This window comes from Macrobrachium nipponense, chromosome 27 (genome assembly GCF_015104395.2).
Source record: "Macrobrachium nipponense isolate FS-2020 chromosome 27, ASM1510439v2, whole genome shotgun sequence".
NCBI lineage: Eukaryota > Metazoa > Arthropoda > Malacostraca > Decapoda > Palaemonidae > Macrobrachium > Macrobrachium nipponense.
The window spans coordinates 39731339-39740550 of NC_087216.1; the positions used below are offsets into that span (position 1 = coordinate 39731339).

General features: G+C 36.4%; 1 protein-coding gene across 1 annotated transcript in view; it reads left to right on the top strand.

The window, feature by feature from the left end:
* The window catches only part of LOC135201039 (silk gland factor 1-like), a 12757-nt gene extending 7646 nt beyond the window's left edge, over positions 1-5111 (top strand). The window contains 1 exon segment of the mRNA XM_064229887.1: positions 2771-5111. The gene's annotated coding sequence lies outside the window, so the exon portion shown is untranslated.
* The last annotated feature ends 4101 nt before the right edge of the window (positions 5112-9212 follow it).

The following is a 9212-nucleotide window of genomic DNA, read 5'->3' on the forward strand; positions in this document are numbered from 1 at the left end:
AAACCAGTGTTTTTGAGAAATGTGCCCGTTATTCCACTTGGGAATAACTATTATTTTAAATTTTTCTAATAGCTGTTAAGTTATATATTCATCATCTGTTTCACTGGAAGATAACCGCGTTTTATTTATGTCCCCGTCGAAGGGGTTTTGAAATATTTTCATATACGACCATTACAAACACCCTGTTTGTAAATATATTTTTGTATAAAGGTGATGCTAAATGAATTCGTGACCTATTCTCACTAGAAACATACCGTTTGATTTTATTTCGAGTTCTTTTGAAAGATATTCTTTTACGTTTCATTCGATGATGATTTTATAAGCTATAGCGTAAGTGAATACTACAAATGGCTGACTATCTCTGAAAACACTTAAATAAACAACGCGTTTGTCCTGGTTTTATGACATGAATGAAGTCGAATGCCCTCTCGCCTCAGTTACAGAACACGACGCCAATCATAATATAACTTTGTTCTTTTGCGATGTGATTCTCGCTTTCTCTTCACTTTTGCGCGTTCTCTTCTTAGCGAGTCACGTCTCGTTTTATTGGTACTTTTTCACTATAGTTAAGTTGCAATAATGACGAAAGCTGCTTCTTTTGCCGTACGAGTTACGACCGGCTATGAAAAGACTAATCGAGTATGGGATCCTCATCAATGTGCGCATACTATAAGTAGCAGCAGTATTAGAAGTAGCAGTAGTAGTAATAATAATAATAATAATAATAATAATAATGATAATTATAATTTTTTATTAATAAAATTCAATCGACTTTGACTATATTAACTATTTGAGACATGCCAACCTCCGGTGCGTTGCTCACAAGTTTAAGCAACAATGGGAAAACAATAATTAGAAAAATAGAGAAGAGCCTTTATAAAATAATAATAATAATAATAAAATATAATAATAATAATAATAATAATAATAATAATTAACTACAATAATATTTTACTGGTACTGAAAGCGATGACTTTCATTGCCACCGATGCCCGATATCGACTTGAGACGTCGAGGCCTATTAGAGTAGCTCATTCAATACCTCAACACTTCAATATGTGAAGCCTATATCCGGTTATTCAGATTCACTTTTTGCTACTATTCCTTTTCTTATTTATTTTATCTTTCTTTAATTCAAACGAAGAAGCTCTTTCCGCACTACATGAGATTTCTATCGGAATGACTAACCTGTTGTCCGATATCTTTACAGAAATCATTTTCCTTCTCAAATTAGCTTAAACAATTCATGTGTTATTTTTCATCAGAAGAAGCCCTCTTAGTGATTTGAAATTCCATTTGTGTGAGAGAACAAGGGCGCCAACGCGAACTTTTAACACTAGCGATAAATTCGCGTATGATTAAAATAATAATAATAATTCAGAGATAAAGACCATCAATTTGATCAGAATACTTGGAATCGACTACTGAAATACCACTGCTCTCAAAGCACTGACAAGATACGGGCAAAACTAATTCACAAAAACAACAACATCATGATAACGGCATTTCCCTTCAGTAAAGTATGTCCATTCAGGCGGCGCCTCGGAACGCTTCCATTTTTGCAGAATTCATCAGATCTCTCGATCTTGGCAACAGTATTCTGACTGACTCATAGAATGACATTTCTTTTTAAAAAAAAGGAAAAAATGTGTAAAAGTCTGAAGATTTTAAAATTTTTATTATACTAAAATAAATGTCGGTTATTTCAGTTTTTTAATGTATTTAAGATTATGCACTGTAATTGGGGAGAAATAGAACTAATGAAATGTTAAGGACCATTTTTTTTCCTAGTAAATGCCGATTATTCCGGCATGTGGAAATCCCCTTAGATTGAATTTAATCCTGAAATAATCAACATCTTATTCCTCGCTTCAATGTCCTTTTTCATGATTATATATTGTTTTGCTTTATTATTTTAGAGTTTGTTTTTTTAATAAGATTTTTAGTTGTCATGACTGATGTTGTGTAGCAAGCTTCATTTATGATTAGGACTAAATCTTGTTTCCTTAATTGATGTTTGTATGATAGGTCAGGGTTTTTATTATTTTGTAAGTCATTTCATTGGAGAAAGTTCCCTCTGGTTTTAACATGGAGGTTAAGGGAACAGAAATCCATAAACTAAAATTGTATGCTAGAATTTATTTTCGATTTGAACAATGAAGTCACGACAGATGACAAAGGAAATTGTAATGGGTTTCTTGGTAACACTGTCGAAAGGGCAGGACGAATTTCCAATTGACTGAAAAACATTTATGTACTTCATTCTATTGATGTGTCATTTCATAATGTTTTTTTATTCATTCTATATTGAAACAGAGCATGTTTCCTTTGAAAGATCTTCTGTATGTGTGTGCTGGTTTTGTTTGATCTTAATTCTGTAAGGTTGAATTTTTGGGTCCAATTTGAGCTATTTTTAAAAATCAGGCGGGAACACATGTTTCAAATAGCTGCTGCATGAATGGTGGTTCTGAATCAGTACCGGTATATTGTAGAATCTAATTTAAATTAAAATGAAAGAAAGCATTTGATTATGAATCCCCCTCCCCCGCTGAAATGTGCAAAATCCACCCACCCCCAATCCTCCATCAGCTCCGACAGACAAAGACCCAACCACCCCCCACCCTTTCCTTTCCCCACTTTCCAAAACATTGTGTAACTGATAGTACATACCGTAGTGTTTTAATCTACGGTATTTAATATGATCTGTTATTATTTCCGTATTTTCCCTTTTAGTGTAAGTGGTGACGATGTGCAATTTTTTTCTTTCTAGAGAGGAAAGTGGGAAAGTGATGATAATAAGGACGAAGAAAGAGAGCAGAAAAGCAAGTAGTAAATGGGGAGAAGTTGATCGAAGGAACACTTATGTTTTTGTAAGATAAAATAAAAATGTATCAGAGAAATGTTTGAGAAGAAAAGAACTCCGAAGAAAGCGAGAGGTGAGCGCGCCTTCTTTCAACCCAGTTTCATTAATGGTCATGTTCATATTATTAGAGACGAATCTTGTTCTCCCGGAGGCAGAGCGGCGACTCTATCGCAAAAGACAGACGCTGCTGCTTCTGCTGTCCGCTGTGAAGTATATATAAATAATGTGTGGATAGAGGAAATTGAATATTTTGTGGAAAATACGAGTGATATACTTCCCTGTATACGTATAGAGACTTCAGTGCTGGATGCGGCCTCCTCTCCTCAAATTGTTAACAAAGACGAGTGGTTCTTTTTTTTTCGGTGATAGTTTTTCTTTAGTATTGAAATACGCTTTTTGCAACCCGTTAACAGTGAAGGAGGAACATTCGGAAATGAAAGATAAAAAGGAGAAGGGAGGAAGCTCTGAGCTTTGATAGGAGACAGAGGGAAGGAGAGTGGAAGGAAGGAAGGAAGGAAGCTTCAGCCGAAAGAAGCGGTCGAGAAACCGGAATCGAAATGGCCGCGGAGGAGGAGGAGGAGGAGAAGGAGGAGGAAGCGGCCTCAAATTCCCCCGTGTATTCTATGTCGTTGTAGCCGTGGCAAAGATGTGACTGTGTGTAGTTGTACATATTATACTCATAGCAAATATATCACTCCTTGATACCTTTTATTTTTGTATGTAACCCTCTCCTGTTATTATTCTCATTTTTCATTATTATTATTATTATATTATTATTAATTATTATTATTATTATTGTCAATATTATCATTATGATTGTCAATATTATTATGACCATACCTGTGGCCTGTACTGTTTACCTTTCCTCTTCGCCCAGACCTCTCTCTGCTGTATTGTAGTACCACGGAAGTTGAGGATTGCATTGTAGAGGCTCATTTGATTTTATTGTTTATGTTTGGAATCTCATTTGATGCGAGTGAAGGAAAAAAAACATTAGCTGCCCTACTCATGTAATCACCCCAAGGCCTTTTTTTCATTTAATACAGTCTTCTTTTTTTCTGAATTCGCTGCAGTCTTTGTTGCAATAGTCTTAAACTATTAAATGTTTATCGCCCAGGTCCGACAGTGGATTCTAGTGACGCATTTGATTCCAACCTCAGTGTGGCGACATGATCACTTTACGTCCAACATTTGTACATAAAAAAAAAGATGAATGATAGAAAGAGAGAGAGAGATACAGATCCTTTCATGTATAATCTATGGGTAGGCATCTCTTTAAACAAGATGGCTCTCCCAAGGATAACAGAGCTGCCGCCGGCCATCAGGACCATCCTCCGTCACCCCCCCTCCCCCCCCCCCTCAGCTGCTCTTCATGGTCCTTGGATTGCCCAAAACCTTGTTCCCCTCCCACCATCTTTTTTTTTTTTTTTTTTCTTATTTTTATTGAGGGGCAATGGTCAGTCTTGTTGCTTTTGTCCACTTCTTCATTGCTACTCATCCAATTTCTTCCACAATTCTTACCGTCTGATGAAAAACAACTTCTGTCAGCTGCTTTTCAAGAGAAGTTGGCCGCTACTTTGTATATACTAGAGATATGGTTATGTTCTAGAACCTTTGTCATCCAGGGTATAGTCATATAAGTACTAATTTTGTCAGGGGTATATTAGTATATTTGATTCTTTTTCTGTATTTTTCTTACCAACTATGTGCAATAGTGATTATCATAGTCCACGTGTTACCTTCAATTTTATCACAGTTGTTGCTATCTACTTTAATTTGATCGCGAACATGAGATATTTATCTTGAAAGTCAACACATTCAGTGAATCTATCTTCCTTTCATTCTAAGCCCACAAATCCAAACATAAACACTTCATGACTTTTGGCATCTTTTACGACACTCGAAACTGCTTTCACTTTGAAGAATCTGGGAATGGATTTCATTCTCCTCCAATTTTTCTTATAATTCATGAGGCTAAATCTCATCTCTCTCTCTCTCTCTCTCTCTCTCTCTCTCTCTCTCTCTTGTCAATCACCCTTTCATTTACCCTACTCCCTCCTTCCCCATTTCCCTTTCCCCCTTTCCTTTTGAAAGGATGGCTGGTGGCTCCCCCTGTTAACCTTTCGCAGAGAGAGCACACACGCATGGATCAGCTTCCAAATTGGTCCGCACTGTACAATTTTATAGTCCTGTATATAACGTTATGACGTATTTTTTGTTATTTAAAATAAAATGTGTTTTCATGGAATATTGGCGGTATTAATTTTTCCTTTTTTTATAATTTATCACATTCTATCTATAAAATATCTATTTGTAAACTCAGATGATACGATGTTCTTATAAAAATGTGACGGTTGGATGATAGAGAAAATGACAGACTTCCAAGTCTTGAAGTTTTTCTCCTGGAAAATACTGATACGAATATGACCTTATTCATAAATGAACTCTTAATTTAACAATGGGAGTTGGTGACAATTATTTCTTGATCTCCAGTAAAATAGATCGACTCTTTCAAATATGTATTTTTCAGTGTTGCAAATATGGAACGACGATGGAGTTGATAAGGAACTTTGGTTAAAGTAAAATATAAAAGTTTAGTTTTAATTTTACACAAACTGCAAAATATCGAGTGAATTTGCTTACGTAATAATATAAACGATGATGAAAACATTTGAATGAAATCTGACCCTAAATCCCTAAAAAAAAATAGAGATAGAGGAGGTGAAAAGATCTACCTGAAGGATAACCTGCCAACAAAGGGATAAAAGCGACGATGAATGATGAAGTAAGGAAAGGCAAATCAGTTGAAGAAAGCTTTGCTGAAGGCTTCACCAGGTTGATCGTCCACCTGTCTCGTGATGTATATGACTGCCGAGATGACTGACATACATCACGCACGTTATAACCTCTGGGCTGCCTATCCAAACGTCAGCTTTCGTCCCTTGCGAAAAAAAAAGATTGCAAAGGTAAGTGTAAAACGTAAACGAAGCATTATGAAATTAGCTCTGAAATGATCCAGCTTAGTCCTAATTGCAGTCTCTTCCAGCCAGGGGAATATAACTGAAAAATGTTAGTTTATGGAACTGTTCGTAGCAATGAATGTTACAGGTGCTAAAAATATTTGGAGAGGTCTTAAAGTTCTTGTGGTAATTTATTTCGCGGAATTATTCAGGAGGAACCTTATAGGCGAAGGAAATACCTGGATTAATACTGCAGTACTACATGAAAATATTTCGGAAATGTTTTGCAATATTGAAACCCATAACAATGGGAGAATGCTGGAATAATCTTACGAGTAAGAGGAACCTATAAAGATTCCTATAATTTTGGCTTAATTTGTGATAATCGGAGATGTGGAACAATCTTATCATTAAAAGAATTATCTGGAATCATAAAGTTAACGGGTAATGTAAATACGCGGAGTATGCTTTTGGTTGATGGAGAAGCATATCTGAAGTAATTATATATTTATCGGAAAAGGGTAAATAAATCTATTAGTAGTTAATGATCTGGAATGATTTAGTCTGTATTTGAAGAGTAACACATTTTGCAATTGAACATAATTAAGGTAATTATTTTGAATAATCTGATAAGGAAATATTCGGTACAAAACTTGTGTTATATGGAGACACAGGAAAGAAGGTCTTACTCAACAGAATGTAGTATATCGAGTACGTTACTGTTAATGGAAAGTGTATTTTGTATGGAATGGAATTCCTTTGCTGAAACAATATACCATTATTGGAATTTTTTTTATTTCTTAAAGGTTATTTATTGCTTGTTACCTTATACTTGATGTATCATAGATCTTAAAATTCAATGAAGAAAAATAAGGAGATGTATGAATAGAAATTCTATATCTAATTGTCAATGGAATGATCTGAAAATATCTGATAGCTAACTGTAGTCTTACAGCTGATGCTAGCGAATATTTGACATCTTTTGTGTGTGTGTGAGGAAATAATTCATTGGAACGTATAAATAATTCTAAACGTGAAATTATTTATTAGGCAATGTTTGCATATATATATAAGTGGGCTCATATATATATATTATATATATATATATATATATATATATATATATATATATATATATATATATATATAATATATATATATATATATATATACATATACATGATTTATATTTGTGTATATTGTATATATATATTTATATTTATAACTATGTATATGTATATTTATATATAGATGCATACATACTATGTATACGTGATTTGTTATACTGTATATATATATATATATATATATATATATATATATATATGAGTGTGTGTGTGTGACTATTTTAGCCACATAGATGCTATAAAAATATATTCTCGTGAGAGGAAAGTTGGTGGTACAGTGTGGGACTAGTGATCGTATTTCTTGTTTTTTTTTATTTATAATATATATGCTGTATATGTCACGCTATATATTATTATGAGTATTTTATTTTATTTCTCTCTCTCTCTCTCTCTCTCTCTCTCAGTTTAAGGGTTGTGATTCCACTTAACGTGAGCCCTGATGCCACATCCGCCCCTTGCCTCCCCACCTTCATCAGACTTGTTTTCTTTGTTTGCAGATGAACCTCCTTTGAAAAATGGCCGCACGAAGTTCAGATCTTCCTGCCATTGTTATTGTTTGTTGTTCTTTGCTGCTGGGGGGAGATCATTTCTGGAGGTCACGGCGAGAGAGGAGACAGAATGAATGAGTCCTTCCTCTCCTATGGCTGGAAAAGTCTGGAAACATGATTTTACATTCAGTCCACGATGACCATCATCTTTCTATTTCCAGATCGCGTGTGCAACCCTCTTTTTCTTTTTTCTTCTTCTTCTTCCTCTTCCTCTTCCTCTTCTTCTTTTCCATGCTCGTCGCTCAAAGGCCATAAAAATTATCAATAAAAAGCCCGACATAAAATCCCCCTTTAAGAGTGAATTTCAATTGGTCGAAGGACCACCGCCCACCAATCACGGCGCTGCCAATGACTAGTATCTACGACCGAGCGCGTCAGCTAGTCGAAGGTAGAATGTCTCGTCCGATCCTCCGCACCAAGCCGCGTGACACTGGCGACAGCTTCGTCGGGTAGTCCGCGTTTCCAGCCTTCGCCACCGGGACACTGCGAAACGCAATCGCACGGTGTGATCCCTGATTGGTTGGTGGGGGGAAAGTGCCAATCCAATCGCGCGTCATTGCATTACTAATCAACATTTTGCAATGCCAAGTGCTTAGGGTTGGTAGGGCCAGAGCCAAACATCCATTTGGGAACGCGGCCATCATACGAAACTAGCAAAATCCATCGGGATATCGACGCATCCATCATAGTTTTAGTGCCGGCATGTTTGCCCTTTGTGAAGAGGCCAGGCGCAACTATTGCAAAATTTCATGCTGATCGTACAATATCCTCCCCACCCAACCCCCACTCCTTACCCCGTCTCCTCCTCCTTTCCTCCACTTCTAACCCCACCCCTCCCACCCTGAAAGAGGCTTTATTTCCCCAACCCCCCACCCCACCCACCCAACCTTTCAACCCTGTCTGCCACTTATTTCATCAGTCCGTCTCTTCTTCACATGATCTATGCGGACAACAGATCGCAACTATTGCCAAATGACAAGATAATCGGACAATAACCTCTCCCCCAACCCCCCCCACCCCCAACCCCCTTCGTCCAGGGCTCCCCTGGGCGTCATTTCAGCCGAGCCCCTCTCAACTATTCCATCATTTGTTTCTCATTCACATGAACTACGGGAACAACAGATTTTTCCCCCTATTAATCATTAGAACGACCCACCATATAAAACTGGGTTTCCTCTATATTTATTCTTTTTCTTTTTTTTCCGATCCCGTGTTATTGTGAGCTTCGTTTGCATTTCATTTTCCATTATTGATTCTAGTGAACGGAATTTTGGGCCGGAATCGGGAAATATCGATATGAAATTGGCGAGCCTTTATTCAAAATGCCCAACAACATTTCGCTATGCATTGCTAAATAAAAAAAAAAGAGAAAGGAGAAAAAAGCATTGAATCCAGGCAAGAATTCTACGGAATATCCCTCTGTCCTGACTGAATTAAAGCAAATAATGTAGATATTGATCCTACAGCTTGTCTCTCTCTACAAAATTAAACAGAAAAGATTTAATGTAGACATTCATCCTACGGCAGGCAGAGCAGAACTAAATTGAAAGAAATAAACAGAGGCATTACTTTGATGACTTACTTCTCTGTGCATTGTTAAATTAAAAGAGCGGAGGGAGACTATTTCCACTCCCCAATACATTCTCTGCCTTATTCAATTGTAAAGGATGAAAGTTGCCATTAATTCTACGAAAGATCAGCCAAGTAATCAGTC